The sequence below is a fragment of the Aedes albopictus genome, chromosome 3 (genome assembly GCF_035046485.1).
Source record: "Aedes albopictus strain Foshan chromosome 3, AalbF5, whole genome shotgun sequence".
Lineage (NCBI taxonomy): Eukaryota > Metazoa > Arthropoda > Insecta > Diptera > Culicidae > Aedes > Aedes albopictus.
The window spans coordinates 427,300,622-427,319,015 of record NC_085138.1 but is presented as its reverse complement, the minus strand read 5'-3'; positions in this window follow the sequence as shown (position 1 = coordinate 427,319,015).

Genomic DNA, 18,394 nt, shown 5'->3' with positions numbered 1-18,394 from the left:
TCTATGAGAATTCTGAACAAGAATTCGGTAAGAACCCTGATACTGTATTGTTTAAGAATCCGAAGCAGGATTTTCTGACAATCCTCAGCTGTTTTTGTGAGAATTCTCAGTTTGAGTTGGATTTCACCGCCTTCCTATTAGTGTGGGTAAGTGAAGAAAAATTGTATTAAATTAACATATGAGTAATGCTGTTCAAAACTCAATTATAACTTTGATAAAAACATTATTGGCTTGATTACCTTGTTGCAGTATACAAATATGCTCTTATAAAAAAGAACAACAATTAAGCGAAATAATGTTTCCACTTCAAACAGTGTTACTCCATTCCTTCTGATGAAACGGATTGAAAATAATAATGAAAATCAATGGCCATCAATTTCCACTGCCCTCCCGGAAAACAAAGGTAATCAAAGCGGGCTCAATAAAGATCGTTGTTGTTTTAATCATTCAAAAACAGGTTGAAGCCTGTGTTCGCAATAATCGGGACACAGAAATACCGCCTTAAATCTGCAATGTATACATTGAAATTGCTCAAATATAGCCTGTCAATATCTCAAGTTGTGTTCGTTTCACCTACACAATTTTATTCAAATCGGTGCAAATCTTTTTGTTGTAGCAAATAAATTTCGTTAGCACTCAATTTATCTTTTTAGCTCTATATTTTCGAAATTGGCAAAGGAAATCCCTGAAAACACAACATATATTTACAATTTAAATACTCTTTCATATCAATACTGATACCTTTTGAACCAGGAAATCAAAGTTGATGAAATTTGCAAGGAAGTGTCTGTATGTGTTTCGTAGCTGCTTGCGAAATTTCAGCAAATATCCTTACTGTACGTTGGCCTTTGGACTGTTGGGAAAAGAACTATGTGTCATGAAAAAATAGTCATGATTGTACAAAATGCCTGATCTTTTTTTTTTGTTTTTGAGCTTCAGGTAAAAGTAATGCACCAATTTTTTATGAAATATGGCACAAACAATAAATATTCACCAAAAGAGTTTTCAGTCATTTGTTTGCCAATTCTATTCTATTGCAAATTTACGGCCGTATTTCTGTGTCCCGATTATTGCGGACACACGCTTTGTTTTATGGTCATCGGAGAAAAGTTGGCTATTTGGTAATTGGCATGGCACAACCGAACAGAGTGTAACTGCTTCGGTCAACCAGTCAGGACAACTTTGCCTTTCACCATGGAGAGAGCGGGAGAATATGCATAATATGTATAAGCTGCCAATTATAACTCAACAGTTATAAATTTTTATTGGCGTAATTAATGAAATTACTGAAATTGCATCAAGATAAGTGCTGAGAAAAATGCGTTTTTCTAGTATGGTGTTAATTGGCAGTCGGGTTCAAATGTTTCAATAAAATTATTGAAGTGTAATTGGCCAAGTTTGATTTAATTGCGAGAGGAAGTTTGTTCTGTACTTAGTAAAAAATAATAAAACCAAGCTGTTGAACAGTTTTGAACGAGTTCATATAGCTTTCACGGTGTGTCTGGTGGAGAACATTAATTTTAAAAAATCGGTATCGCTAAGACACCCACCAAGCGAAAGCTAAGGGTCCCTCCTTTCATTTGAGACTTAAAGGAGAAAGTTCTATCGGCGGGTCTAGAACATTTTTTTTTTGAAAAAATATGATATTTTTTTCATTTTTTTTCGAAGATTACATTTATGAGTGTTTTGTCATTGTCATTTTGTTTTTCCATTGCAAGCATGATTCGCCGACGATATATTTTTAATATTATGTTTATTATTCTTCACATAAAAGCACAATAGTCCCATGTGAATGGGAAATCCAGCAGATGACAGTTTTGTGTTTATGGACAGTGTGCTGAAAGTACTAGAACAGTGAGTATACAATCGAGTTATATGTTGTTCCTTTGAATTCCAATCTTGATTCCAATAATGTGTTTGCATCCTATGACAGATGCGTATACGTCTTTAGGGTCTCGTATTTGACTGGCACCAGCAGGTCACCAATCGACCACCTTTACAGCATATACCGTCATTTGGTCCTTCAGATTTATGCTCTTGAAATTTCGGGGTGTGACTTCGTCATATATTCTCCTCAAACAGCTTCTCAACTTCAATGCGCGTCTGGTACTCAAGACACTTGTTTTCTTTTGTTTTCTTCTTCTTCTTCTCCTTGGCGAAACGTCCCTACAGGGAAAAAGCATGCTTCTTAGCAGTGGCGTAGCAAGGGGGGGTGCGGGGGTGCGGTCCGCACCGGGCCCCCGAATTTAAGGGGCCCCCAAATCAGAGAACACTAGTTTGCACAAAGTTCTTTAACTCTTCAGAACGCGCGCAGTTGTAAAAAGTACAAGACTACCAAAAAACCTCGCTCGTTGTATACAGTGCCAGCGTGGTGCAGTTACGGTTGCTTGATGGCGCGCATCCTGATTGATTGAATAGCGAAAGTTTCCTATAAATAGAAGTTCTACTGCTGGTAGGTATGTAGTGGATCCTTCGAGATTATCGAGTTTTTAGAATGGAGCACACAGATGGCTAATTTTAAATCCTATTATTAACAATTGTAAATATGCACATTTTGTTCAAGTAGTTTAGTAAGTTTAGTTTTGATTAGTACGATGATTACTCTTTGTACCTACAGGGGCCCCAAAATATAAGAAAAAACGTGCTAGAAATCACAATTGAATGTTATTAAAAGGTCCCTGATATTCTTACTACAGGACCAAACATAACTCTTGATTTAGCTTAAGGTAGCAGCTGAAATTCAGGGGCCCCTTTTTTGAAAATTAAGAACTGAACACATGTCACGTCAGAACCGTAATAACAATAGGTTGTCGATTATTTTCGCTCTCGTATAAAAAAGTACAAACCACGTATTCCAATTATTTCATCAAGTATTTCTATCCAAGTATTCCTTAAAGGGTTTCTGCGGAAATTCCTTTGGGCAAGGTAAATACTTCCTTGCCTTCGGAGATATTTTTGCGATTTATCTAGCAGTTACTTCAAAGACTTCCACAAAAAATCCTCAAAGATTAACTTCAGAACTTGTTAAGGGATTGCTTCAGAAATTCTTCTAAGCATTGATTTAGGAATACTCAAAATGATTCTTTCAGGAACCCGTCCAAGCAATTTTTACAGCAACTTTTCAAGAAATCCTTCACCAATTCTATCAAGGATTTTGTTTTCAGGAATTTCTTCAAGCATTCGTCCAGAAATACTTTCTCGTGATAAATTCCAGGATATATTCGGAAAGTATCATTGGGTTGATTTTGCAGGTATCTTTGCTGACATTCTTGAAGGATTACTACAGTACTATGAAGTAGTACTAGAAGAACAAGGAGTACTTTGAGGATTTACGTAAAGGATTCCTGAAGACATTTTGAAAGCAAAGGGATTTTGGAAGAACTAATTATGAAATGTCTAGATTATTTCTCAATGAAATCAATGGTGGAAACTTCAAAGAATCCCTCTCATATTATATGAAGCAAGTCAAAATATAATCTTCAAAAGATTTCCTATATATTTTCTTGGGGGAATTTCTCTAGGACCCCCTGAGGAAATTTCTGCAGGAATCCTTTGGAGATGAGTGTATTTATTCTTATAGGGTTATCTGAAGGAAAACTTTGAGGAATTCCTGAACGAATATTTTTATGGAATTCGAATGTCGTGTACCTAGTTCTTACGTTAGCAAAACAAACCAATAAGTGTTGAAATTCATAGGAATACATATTGCTGAAGAAATTTCATCAGAAACGCTTGGAGGAGTTCCCGAAGCAATCGCTGTAGTAACTTTCTAAGGAAATCTTGGAGAAATTTGTAAAGAAGTCTGTGACACCGGAGCTTTACGGTTTTCGGATGTAGAAAACATACACTGTAGAACTGTGGTCTAGAACTAACTTTATTACTAATGCTAAGCCTTATATATATGAATGAATGTACAATACATTCTACCTGATTTGACTCATTATCTTTTGGGTCCCTTTCTTATTATCTCTACTTTGTTATCGCCGCCACTATCGGTGCGTCACTATTTTCATTACAATTTATGGGTCTCTTTCTTGGTCCTTCGTAGAAGATTAGTTTATGACGTAATTGTCTTGGGTAGCAGAGAATTATCAACTATGCGCATATTGCAACTAACAATATGCCATGCGGTGCGCTGTATAACTTAAGGAAAATGACAACTTGAGTTTGAAATGCAAATTGATTGATTCGCGTTCGTTACATTCCGGACCCCGTAAATCTACTAGATTTACAATAATAATTGTCGATAAGCGATTTATTACTTATTATATGAAATGATATTAATATTGTCTTTTTACTTAGGACTAGACATTTGTGTTGAATTTTGGATACACATTTCCTCTATACAGGTTCATTTCTGTTTCTTCTGTTTCATTGTTTGGTTGTTGATTCTCTTCTGAACATCTATTATTTTCCATTTTGTTTACCGTCTCCCTTCTAATGTTTTTATGCGACAAAAAATTAGTTAATGAGTCCCAGAATGATGCTATTAGTTTCCAACTGAAACCATAGATGTCATATAATATCTGACTATGTATGATTGTATCAACAATAAATTTTAAACCTCGAGCGAATAGGTAAATACCGATGAATGTTGACGTAGTGTTTCCCAACCATGTGCTCCAAGACAACACTTTGTTCCAGTACTTATGTATTGCACCATCAATTATTTTCTCAGATAATAAAGCATCAAATCTAAAGCCTTGAGTATTAGGATTTTGTCCAGCTAAAATTTTATAAACTACAGAAGATGCTACACGTCTTTCGCCTTGTTCATATATCATGTTCCTCATTTTGACCAAACTGTTGGAATCATAAACCCCACTCTCCATTAAGTTTGGCAATGGCGTGTATGACCAGCTGGTAACAATATCAGTTGATAGTTTACTTGGCGCAGTGGTTTCTCGTAATCTTCCATCTGTGGTGTACCATCTGCTCCCAAATTTGAATTTGGCAGGAAGTAGAGGAGTACACTCTATTTCTGTTCCTAATGTTTGTAAAACGCGTGTAACTGGAGCTAAAAACATTGACACATTATTGTAAAAAACGGGAATTTCTTGATAACATTGCTCAGTAAATCTTGGTGTAATGTAAACAGGTTTACACTCCAAAACGTGCAAAACTTCGCCAGCGACTACTGCTGTGTAACCATTTCTCTTCATTATGCTGCTGACGAATTCATTCGGGTTAAGCCTAGCCAGTGTAAGCTTAGTTTCTAAAAGAACTTTATCTAACTTACACATTTCAGCCATAACCATATTGTAAATATCATTTAAAGATTGACCAATATAACTTTCTACAAGAGTAATTTTGGAATTAAAATAAGTAAACAAATCCAAATTTTTTCCACTGTTTGCTTTTCGTGTAAATGGAGATCTAATACTCTCTGTTTCAATTATTAAAATTCTAGGATGATCAGTAGTAAATCCGTTGTAACCACAAATGCGAGTATCTTCTCGTGTTTTGATCGAAAATACTTGCTTTTCTGAAATAGTGCTGTAAACCACTGAATGAGTTTGCTTTATATTACCCTCTAAACTTGTAGTTTTATTGACAAGTCCTTCATAAATTACTTCAAATTCAGTTGTTTCACAGGACTGATTCAAGTCTACATTCCAGGTCAAATAACCTTCTTCGGAATCTAGACATGTTCCAATTGAATACGAACACATTAAACCATTTTTCAAATATATCTGATCATTTTCAAGGTCAATATTTGCAATATAGTCGTATAGAGCAATCTCGTACTCATAATAAACTAGTGCCCCAGTCCATGTATAGAATGGTGTACTATATGTGCCTCCGTTGCATGAATTTCCAGTCACGCTACCTACAATAAGCGTTTCACCCCTTGTAGTGGAATTTAACTTCAGCTCATTAATTTGTCTGTCATGAGTCAGCGATACAATTCCTAAAGCGTGTACCTTTGTACATTCTTCTGAATTGAACTCTTTGACGATGTAAGAATATCCATACTGATAATCTGAAGTATGCGAAAATGCTCCACAATGTCTTATGGACCTTCGAATTATTACCTTACATTGAAGAACTTTAGTTAAACCTTTTACATTCCTTTGTAAAACCTGTATTGTTATTTCTGTTGAACTCAAATTACTTTTCTGAGGAATACAAGAAGCTACATCAAGAAGCGAGTAACTTGTCATGTTTACCTCTGGGTTGGCACAATCAAATGCTATCAATCCTCTAGTTTCGAAACCAAAGATTAATGTAAACATGTATACAAGCAACATAAACGATATGAAGTTACTAGGATTTTTTGTTCTTGTGGTTTTATTCGAACGTAGATTGCACATTTCTTCATGATCATCTTGATTCGGGATTAAATCTGGTGAATCTAGTTTCTTCGGTTCTGAAAGTGGAATTGTGTCATGACTTCCTTGAAAGTTTTGAGTTTGTTGAAATAAATCATCATTTGTTTCTAAAGATGGCTTTGGCTTTTGAATTTTCCGAACATCTAAAACTGCCACTTTGACGGCTGGTCTTTCATAAATACCTTTAGATGTTTTAATTTCAGCAGATCTTACTTGTCCATCTTTAGCCATTCTAACACTGATTACTCGACCTTTCAACCATGTTCCAGGAGGTGCCTTATCATCAGTTATTACAACAATATCGTCAACTTTAATAGGTTCAATTTGATTAGTCCATTTATTTCGTTTCAACAATAATGGAAGGTACTCTTTCGTCCACCGATCCCAAAAATATTTCCCATAGTTTTGAACCTTTTTCCAATGATGTTTTTCTAAGTGAATTGCAGTTGGATCATAAGGTGGTACATATTCTCCAGCACGACCAATTAGAATATGAAATGGTGTCATTATTTCGTCGTCGATATCTTCTACTGGTATGTGTGTTAATGGACGAGAGTTTAAAATAAATTCTACTTGGATCAGAGCAGATCTTAAAATTGCTGGTCGTGGTAAACGACTACCATACTGCTTCAGCATTTTATATAGCGATAACTTTATGATTTTAATAAGCCTCTCCCATACTCCGCCGAAATGGGATGCCGCGGGAGGATTGAATGTCCATTTTAAGGCTAATGCTGCCGCATCACCGTTTCTCATTCTTTTATCAATATTCACAATTAGTTCTTTTAATTCATTGTCAGCTCCAACAAAGTTGGTGCCATTATCGCTGTAAAGGTGCTTAATTTTTCCTCTTCTGTTTTGAAAATTACGCAAACAGACAATAAAAGAATCTGTATCTAATTTCTCAGCCATTTCGATGTGAACTGCTCTACTAGACATACATGTAAAAATCACACCCCAACGTTTTTCTCTTGATCGTTTTACTGCAACTTCAAATGGACCAAAGTAATCCACTCCAGTATGCGTAAATGGATACAAGAAAGATTCGGTCCGATAATCTGGTAAGGGTGCCATCATGGGTGGTACTGGTTTTGCGTTAGCAATAATGCATTCTTGGCAATATTTCTTGACCTTTTTCAAAAGTGACCTTTGTTTAATAATCCAAAACTTTTGAAGAATAGCTGCAATCACGACATTGTCATTCTGATGCAAATACCGTTCATGATATGTCTTTACAATTAAAAAAGAAATATTATGTTCATATGGTAATATAATTGGCTTTCTTGCTGATTCGGGTATGCTTCTTGCGTGTTCCAATCTTCCTCTTGCTCTGAGTACTCCATGATTATCAAGCATTGGACTCAATTTTCGTAAGTTGCTGGATTTTTCAATTTCTTTACCTTCTTTCAGTAATGTTACTTCCTCTGCGAAACAATCCCATTGAGCTTTTTTGAATATCGCGTTTTCAACCCATTTTACATCATCATAATTAGTGCTACGATCAAAATCTGTTTTATTTTTAATCCAATCGGTAAACTTTTTTATTATTAGAGTTCGCTTAACCAAACGCCACCAGTCCGAAAAATAATCGTCCTGAATAAAAGAGTAAGGATGTATTCTTTGATGAATGTTTACATAGTTTCTCAGCTCTTCATCAGTTTCCATACTTACTGTCCAGTTTGGCCAATAACTTTCTGATTTTCTTAAAAACGATGGTCCATTGAGCCATAATGATGCTCCCTTTTTAATTTTTGTACCTTCATCAGCAGGGTTTAATGATGATTTTATATATCTCCATTGATCCATTGAAGTTGTTTCTAAGATTTCAGCAACTCGATGAGCTACGAATTGCTTATACCGCCTATGCTGACTATTAATCCAGGCTAGGACAGTTTGACTGTCTGACCACATGACGCATTTTGAAATCGAAATTCTTAATTCTTTCTTTACGGTATTCAACAATCTTATCCCTAATATTGCTGCTTGCAACTCTAAACGTGGTATGGATAACATTTTATTCGGTGAAACTCTTGCCTTTGCTGATACTATATTCACATCAGTGCCATTTGCAGTAACACTTCTCAGATACACAACGGCAGCAAAAGCATTTTCCGAAGCATCTCCGAACATATGCAACTCATAAAACAATGCATTTTTCAAGGTCATACATCTTGGAATCTTAAAATGGGTGACAAGTTTAAGCATATCTATCCAAGAGTTCCAAAAATTTGATAAACTATCTGGTAACTGGCTATCCCAATCAGAAGATTCTTTATGCCATTTTTGTAAAAGAATTCTACCATGAATTGTGAAGTTCGAAATTAACCCTAAGGGATCGTAAATACTCATTACAAACGAGAGAGTTTCTCTCTTTGTAATCAACCTTGTGAATTCCAATCGATCAAGTTTTAATTGAAATTCGATCAAATCAGTTGTTGTATTCCAATAGATACCCAATACTTTATCAGTTGGTATTTCTTTATTCTCGAACCATTTTATTTCTGAAACATGAAGTCTTTCTGAAGGAATAACGTTGGCAAGCTGTTGCGAATTTGTAATAAAATTTCTTAGATGAAATCCAGCATACTGTTGAATATTTATAACACCCTGAACAACTTCAGATGCTTCTTTAATTTCATCAAAGCTATCCAAATAATCATCAACATAAAAGTTATTTTCAGAAGCCTCAGAAGCCTTTGGAAAATCATCCTTAAAAAGCTGTGCATTATAATTTTTCACTGCTTGAGCACAAGCAGGAGAACACGTTGATCCAAAAATCATTGATTCCATCACATATACGCTCGGATCCCTATCGGCCTCACATTGTCTCCAAAGGTATCTTTGTGCAGGCTGATCTTCCATAACAATTTTTATTTGCTGAAACATTTCTTGTATATCCCCTGTAACAGCGATTTTGAACTCTCTGAATCTTAGCAAAACACCGAACAAAGATTTTACTGTGTCAGGACCGGAAAGCAGTGCTGAGTTAAAAGATACTCCTTCTACTGCTGCAGCTGCATCAAAAACAATTCTTGATTTAGGTGGGACTTTGTTTTTATTTGTCACAATAAAATGAGGCAAATAATAGGTGTTTGGATGTTCCTGTAGTAGCTCACGTGGGCTAAGCTTACGGGCATAACCCTTTTTAACAAATCCTTCAAATGACTCAATTGCCCATTTTCTTAGCTCTGGTTTCCTAGCTAATGTCTTCTCCAATATTTCCAAACGTTTGAAAGCATTATTAAAACTTGGAGGGAAACTCATGCTTTCAGTTTTCCACAATAATCCTATTGAGTAATGTCCGTTTTCATATTTAATTGTATTTTTAATAATTGATTCAGCTCTTTCTACTTCTGCTGATTTTGGTAATTTATTAACGACGTTGACTCCAAAGTTTTCAGTAGAACAATAATTTTCAAAAATTGCTCTTAAATCTGTACTTTCATGCTCTCTAATGCAAAAAGAATATGAAGGCTCACCTCTATATACCTTACCGAAAATCAACCATCCTAGTTTGGTACGCGCTGCCATCGGCGAGTTCTCGTCACTTATCCTTCTGTCGGTCGTCAACAACAAATGAGCGTGCTCCATACCAATTAAAATCGTGGGCTTGGCGTTGACGTATCCCTGAACTGGAACATCAGCTAAATAAGTGAACTCCTTCTTCATGTGTTTAATATCCAATGTTTGCGTTGGAAGTTCAATGTCCTCGATGGTCCTGACATCCTTCATTGAATAAGTTTTTCCTCCATGTCCGCGTATCCACAGCTGTACTCTTCGGCTAGGTGATTCCTTTGAAACGTTCTGCGTCCAGGTTAATTCCAGTGGTTCTGACCGTCCATGGAGCCCAAGTTTATCCGCTACCGATTGATCCAAAAGGCTTAATGACGAGCCGGGATCAAGGAAAGCGAATGTTTCCAAAGAGAGGTTTCTATTCTGCAACGTTACTGGTACTATTTGATAATATACCGTTGATTTTCGACTTCCATGATGATTATTGTTAGTTTTGTCCTTCTCCAGATTTTGATTTTCCTTGGGTTTCTCGACGGCTGCTTTATGCAATAAACGATTGTGCATTCCCTTGCAACCGTCTATTTTGCATTCTCGCTTGCTTCTGCAAAACTTACTACCGTGTCCTTTGTTCAGGCAAGAAAAACACAGTTTCAATTGTTGAATTCGTTGTTGCCTTTGCTCAACATTGAGGTTTTTCAATATGTTGCACTTGAACGTTTGATGCTCATGCTTACAAATGTTGCACTGCATTTTTGAAGGATTGTTATGAATATTGATTCTGGGCTTTTGTTCCTTTCTTGTAGGTGGTGCTAATCTCCGTAATGTCGTTGCGTGAGTTTGCAGCCACTTATTCAAATCATGGAGAGTTGGCTGACTGACATTTCTTTGAAGCGCTTCTGTCCATGTTATCTGCATACTAAATGGTAGCTTTGATACTATGTCAGTAATTAACCGATAATCATGAAGGAATTCTGGCTTGGCCAATGTTTCCATTGTCACAACCAAATCGTCCAATGCGTTAGCAATATCGATAGTATGGAGTTTGGGTTGATTCAATGTTTTTATCAGCTCGTTCAATAATTGCTGATAAATAGCCTCCGGTCTCCCATAAATTTCTTCAAGCCGTTGCATTATTCTAGGAACATTAGCAGCCCCTATCATCAAATTTGACACGCTCTTGGCAGCTTGGCCATACAGAGCTTCTTCCAATCTTGATAAATTTTCGAGATTGGTAAATCTACCTTCGGCAGATGTGTCCTTAAAAATGCTTTTGAATTTCGGCCATTCACGAGCCTCTCCACTAAATTTTGGAAGCTTGATTAATGCTTGCCTCGTCGCATTTAAAGAACCTTCAGACTGACGTCTGTTTGCCACATCTTGTTGAATTTTCAGCGATTCATTTAGCTGGTTCGCTAAATCAAACTTCACTTTTACGTCCAATAATGTCGCTCGTTCGATTTCCAGATATTCGCATTTGGCGCAAAGGAATCGCTCTTCTTGTGACGGCGTATGCTTAAGGTGCACACAACTAAGGTGGAACCACCTATCACAATCGTCACAAGACACCATATTATCCTTGGTGTCAGCTTCCTTGCATAAACGGCAGTTTCCGTTCTTATTTTCCACGAATTGGAACATAGCTTTTGATTTTGCCATCGCAAATGTTCACTTTACTCTCACCTGGTTGTTTGCTGCTACTTTGCTTCTCTGTTTCCTTTTGCCGGATCTGCGCGTTCACTTCTGATGACAGCTTCTAAAGGTATTTCCAAACCTTTTTGTTAATTCACACACTGCAGTTTCACTATTTTAAAAAATGTCCAATGTCCTAGTTTCACTTGAATTACCACTCTGGGTTTTAATATTCAACACACAAGGTATTTTAGACACGATTCGTGAATATCTATTCACAACTTTCGAATGTTTGCCACTATTGGCTCAAGATTTGTAACAGTTAAATTTTGTGACAATGCACAACACTCAGACTGCACTCCTGGCGACAGTAAACCACGTTACAAAATCAATCACTGTAGCTATTTATTACGACAACTTTTTATATTGTCGGAGTCCTTTCCACTTATTCTAGTTGATCTCCGCGCGCCGGTATCACTGCACAATTTCAACACAACGTCGCGAGTACTCTCCTCTCTGGTAGTTCACCAAAATGTGACACCGGAGCTTTACGGTTTTCGGATGTAGAAAACATACACTGTAGAACTGTGGTCTAGAACTAACTTTATTACTAATGCTAAGCCTTATATATATGAATGAATGTACAATACATTCTACCTGATTTGACTCATTATCTTTTGGGTCCCTTTCTTATTATCTCTACTTTGTTATCGCCGCCACTATCGGTGCGTCACTATTTTCATTACAATTTATGGGTCTCTTTCTTGGTCCTTCGTAGAAGATTAGTTTATGACGTAATTGTCTTGGGTAGCAGAGAATTATCAACTATGCGCATATTGCAACTAACAATATGCCATGCGGTGCGCTGTATAACTTAAGGAAAATGACAACTTGAGTTTGAAATGCAAATTGATTGATTCGCGTTCGTTACAAAGTCCTTGAAGTAATTCCTAGACAAATCTTAAAAGATATCCAAGAAAGAGTTCTTGGAGTTCCTGACTTGGAACAAATGCTTGATGAAGTCGTAAGAAACATTTTAAGAAATTTCGTGAAGAGAATCCGGACGAAATGGATGTTATCGTTAAAAAAATATTTAATGGTATCAATAGAATATTTCCTGATGGAAACCTTGGAATAATATCTAAAAAAATCATTAAAAGAATGCCAGTAAAATTTCTTGGAGTGAGATTCTTTTTAAGGATTTCTGAAGTATTTCATAGTCTCATTAGAAATTTCTGCGGCATTTCATTCGAGAAATTGTTAGGCAATTCATTCGGAAACCCCTTTAATCAATTCTCGGCAATACTTCAGAAATGGCTTTGCGAACTTCTTCAGATTTTTATTTCTACGGAAGTTTTTTTTAATTCGTCTGCAACTTTTCGATGTGTTTTTTTTGACAATTTGTTTGACAAATCCTCCGGTAATTACTTTGGGAATAATCTCAGCACTCTTCTGGAAACTCCTAAACTTTTTTTACCAATTCCTACGGGAATTAATTGGTTAATTCATTTGACATTTGCTTCGGAAATTCATTTGATGAATTTCCTCTGAGTTACCTGACAAAATCTTTCGAATTACCTTTTCTGAAGTTCAAATTCTTTGGAAATCCTTTTTGCAATTTTTATTGACTTTCATCCAAAAATTTCAATAAGATTATTTTCAACTTTTTCGAAAATGTTTCAGCAATTCATTTGAAATTTGTTCTGTGACTCTTTTAGAAATTTAGTGGCAATAACATCCAAAATTGATTAAGGTTTTTAAAATTCTTTGGGCAATTGCTTTGAAAATTTATCAGACAATTCCTACGGGATTTCATCAATTTCATTGAAAGTTTCATCGACAGTCCTTTTGCTAATGTGCTTGACAATTACTTTTGTAATTCTTTCAATAGTTACTTTAGAAATTTATTCGACAGGTACTTTGAAAACTCCTTTCCTTAGTCAATTCGTTTGTGAATATAAGTGGACATTTTTTGAGAACATCTCCGGTAATTGCTCAGATTTTTTTCTGGTAATAACTCTGGTAATTTATTTTGATGATTCCTTACGGAATTCCGTTTGTTATTCTCTGAGATACACTTTTGTGAATTAAAAAAATCCAATAATATTCAACGGAACGGCCGAAGAAAATCTCAGAAGAATAACCTTAGGAATTTCCAAAAAAGGTGATTACCAGAGAAGTTTACAAACAATTTCCTGAAAACAATTCACAAAGCAATTCCTAAAAATGTTTAAAGATATTTTAAAAGAATTTTTGGGGGGAATTTCGGTAACAATTCTTGAAATAATTCATGTCTTATTTAATTTTAATTTCTAATTTTGAATCTGAATTCAACAAAAGAATCTTCGAAAAAATTCTCCAGGGTTATGTTATTAAAATCATGCCAACCAGTATATCCAACGATCAGTTTTGATTAAAAGATTCCATTCATGCTTTATAAATGAAAATTTGAACTTTTAACTTCAAGATAAATCAAGAAATAGAGCGTAACGGAACACCATCGCAAAAAATGACAAGTTTTGATTTAACGCCAAAAATTTTGATACTTTCTCGAAACCATTTTCAAAGTGTCTAGTACTATTTGAATAATATATCTCTATTTTGATACAAAAAGAATCAAAATCGAAAGCACGAGCACTGAAATATCTTTCAATGAAGTTCAAAAACCGCGGTGTAGAAGTGCGTGGAATGTGTCCAGGAGTAATTTGATAAATACTTGACGAGATTCTTGCATGAAAGAATTCCGGAAAGATTTCTTGTACAGAATTATTTCTAAAGAATCTGGGACATTCAGTTTTAGAATGAATGAATGAAATCAATTCAAGAAATTCTAAGGGAATGCTTGAAAAAATTCTGAACGAATCATTTTAGAAATCTCAAATGAATTTATTGGATGAAGTACTAATAATCTTTGAAAAACAAAAATCCTGAAGTAAGATTGGGAGGAATTTCTTAACGCCTTTTTGATGGAATTTTTTTAGAATTTGGAATAAAACCTTGGAAGAACTCCTTGAGTGATCCCTGAAATAAAAATCCCAAAAGTAATCCACGGTAGAATCTTCGGAGAAATTATTAAATAAATTAAACATGGAAAGCCTTATCCAATTGATGAAATTGTTTTAGGGATTTCTAACAAGATCATTGAGGAAATTTTGAAATGTAATGTTTTGATATTTAAGAAGTCTCTAAATTTAAGCGATTCTTGAAAAATTCCCAATTGATATCCTCTATGAAATCTTAGCCTTACAGTAACAACTTCTAAACAAAACAGTCTTAAGTGGTATCCTTGGAGAAACTTCTGAAGAAATTGTTTGATTTGATAAGATAGGGTAATAGGGTATCTGTTCATTTACCATTTAAGCATATACGCTCCAATTTTCATCCTACTTAAAGCAAAGGATTGAAACGCTTTTTGTTTTGGTTCTTATTTTTTGTATTTTTGTGAGCACGAATGATAAAAAATACGTATTCAATCGGTGCCGCGATTGTAAGATTACTTAGGGCATGTTGTGGACCCATCCACGAAATTTCGGAGAGTTTTTTAAACGATTTTTTGGAGGAATTTCTAGAGTAATCATTAATAAATCCTCGTGAAATTTTTGACTGAAATGCTTAGATTATTTGTTCGATAGATTCGGAAGAATTTTGAAGGAGTCTTATCAAAAATCGTAATAGATTTTCTTTTGAAGAGTTCCCAGAGAAATTCTTGTAAAAATTCCTCTAGGAATCCTTGGGAAAACTCCTAGAGGGGATGGATATCAAAGAACTCGTTTGAGGAACTCCAGAAGGATTTTTCGTGAGAATTCCTACAGAAGTTCCTCTGAGAATTTTCTTAGAGGAACTTCTGTAGGAACCATTGGAGCTTTTTTAAAATTATTATCCATGGATCCTTAGGAAATTTGCTTGAAGGAGTTCCAGGATGATCTCTTAGAGAAACCTTAGAGAAAACTTGAAGAATCATTGCAGAAATTTTACATAAAAAAGCGTTGCGGTAATTTTTGAAGGAATCCTTGGATGAATATCTGGAAGAATTCTTGATTTTTCTAAAGAAATCTTCAAAAAATCGCCAAGATAGGTGATGAATGTTTGAGGAAATGCCAACATAAATTCTTGGAGAAATCTCTGAAAGAGTTGTGTTATTCCCTCATTGAGAAATTTTTGAAGAATCTATGAAGAAATAGTTAAATTCTGTGGAAAAATCATCAAAGGAATATTTGGTGGATCTCCTGAAAGAAACCATGGAGGAATGTTTAAGAAATTCTAGAAGGACTTTTCTTCCTCTTGCGGAATTCCAATATCATTTCTTGGGAGAATTTCTGGTTCCAAAAGAATTATTAGAAATTTTTCTGTAGTATTTTTTCTGAAATTTCTTAAGAATTCTGTGGGTGATCCAAGGGATGATCTTCTAGAGATGCCATTGATAGAATCTTCGGTGGACTTCCTGAACACATCATCAAGAATCTTTTGAAGTACTCTGAAGTATGTTTGAAAACATCCTCGGAGACAACACTGTAAGAATTTCTAAAGGAAGGCTTAAAGAAATACTGAATGACATCCTTGCATTAATTACTTAACCTTCCAGGACGCGCGCCATCAAGCAACCGAAACTGCACCGCGCTCTCGCTGTATACGACGAGCGAGGTTTTTTGGTAGTGTTGTACTTTTTACAACAGTGCGCGTGCTGAAGGGTTAAAAGATTCTTAAAGATAAATCATTCTTCAAGAAAGATTTTTTTCAAGAAAACGGTAAAGCAACCTTTGAAGGAATACCTGAAGGATTACTTGGTGCAATTCCTGAATAACTTGTTAAAAAAAATCGACATAATTCTTAGATAAAAGATCTTACGCATTTTGATAGAACTCCGGGATGTATCTTTGCAGAAATCCCCCAAGAATTTCATAAAGAGAAACAAGAAAAAAAAATTACCCTTCCGTCAGTCAGATGGCCACCACCATCACAATAAGTCGAGATTTTTCCAATGTTTTGTACAAAATACAACAGCGTGATCATTCGAGAGTTAAATGTTTAAATTTGTCCATGTAAAATAGTTACATCTGTTATTTCCATGGGGGCCCACAAATTTGGTTCCGCACCGGGCCCCCAAATTCCTAGCTACGCCACTGCTTCTTAGCTTGTTCTTTGAGCACTGTAGGAGATGTAATAAGAATAAATGAAATTGTTTGATTTGTTTGAAATTTTCTTACTTTATCTCCTACAAGCACTTTCACAGTTTTTAACTAAAAACTTCTTTTGCCAATTACTATTTTGCATGTGTATAGCGTGTGACTTGCACGAAAATACTGCACGAAAATACGTCCTGGACTGACCGGGAATCGAACCCGTCATCCTCAGCATGGTTGTGCTGGGTACTCACGCCTTTGCAACTGTGGCTTTATGGGCGCTTTTCTTTATCAAAAACAAATCATCGATGAACAAAATCGGTTTACTGTTCTGGTCACTCGTTGACGCCGGTTTCCATCTGGATGGTAGTTCATGAATATTTGATAGCTTCATCTGATCAGCCTGATCTCTGGGTTTTGCCGGCAAACATTCAGCAACCTCAGCAACTTTATGAGAAGTCTGAATGATGTTCAACAAGTTTCAATGTACTTCAGCTTTAGTGCAAACAAGCTGCTTGCCTTTGGTCATCTTCCTGTAGCATCTAGAACACATCTGCAACGAGTAATTTCTTTCTGCGTCATCGGTAGTAGCACTAGATATGCCACGTTTGCCCTTTATGAGAAGTTGTAGTTCTTGCAGAACTACATATTTCACAAACAAGGGCCGCAACTCCATGTAGAAGGTTTCAAATAATATGTAAGCTCATAGAGAGTAAATCTAATGGGTATATTCGCCACCATTGAATGAGATAAATTGCTTGCTCATTTGCAAGTCATAACTTTTTTGTGGGGTAGTACTAACTGCTATCTCTGATATCTTTCAGAAAAATGTTTTCATAATATCAACAACCTACAAGTAGAAACAAGAACAAGTTGAGACATTTTCAATCCGTTCTGATTAATATGTATGTGCTCAGACATATGTACTTTAATGTAAAACATGTGTATATGTCAATAAAGCTGTAGAATTGAATGAAAAGTTGCTAACTCGTCTATAATGCCATGATGCTAGCAGAAGATGTGGAGCGGGCCTGGTGTGATGGTTAGAACACTTGACGATCACGGCGAGGACCTGGGATCGAGTCCCACTCCCGACAAACTCGCAAAATGTGAGTTCTTCCTTCGGAAGGGAAGTGAAGCGTGGGTCCCAAGATAAAATAGCCAAGGGCTAAAAATCTCGTTAATACAGATTTAAAAAAATAGCAAAAGATCAAACTATCGATAACCGACAGATTAGCACATTGTTTTTACTACACATACCGTTAGACATGTAGTATTGATTATTCTGTTTTTGTCAGTTGAGCAAGACTACCTGTTCACAAAGATATACTGTTACTAATATTTTTCATGTCTAATTACCCGTTATTAGACAATTTTACTAAATAAATCTAAAACAGTGAATATTAACTGCTTTCGATGACAATTGTGGCGGAAAAAAACTTCTTCAAACACCAAACGTACTCTTTGGTTTGGTTTTCCTCGTCACTTAGGGGATTCTTGTCGTAGTTGTTTCTTTAAAAGTAAGGAGCTATACCTAACTGCATAGTCTAAATTAACTAAAAATGTTTAAGTCTTAGGTACCATAAAGGTGCACAAATTGAACAAATACTGGCATGTGATAATTCTATCCGAGCCACGGCATACAAGGATGTAAGATAGACCATCACATTGATAAAATTGGTGTGGAGCTCTAGATCGTTTTATTCATGCTTTTGGACGATTTAAATTGCATCATCAAAAAAGTTTCAGTTTTCCGAAATGGATTACCTTCCATATGTTGTGCCCCGTTATCCGAGCTAC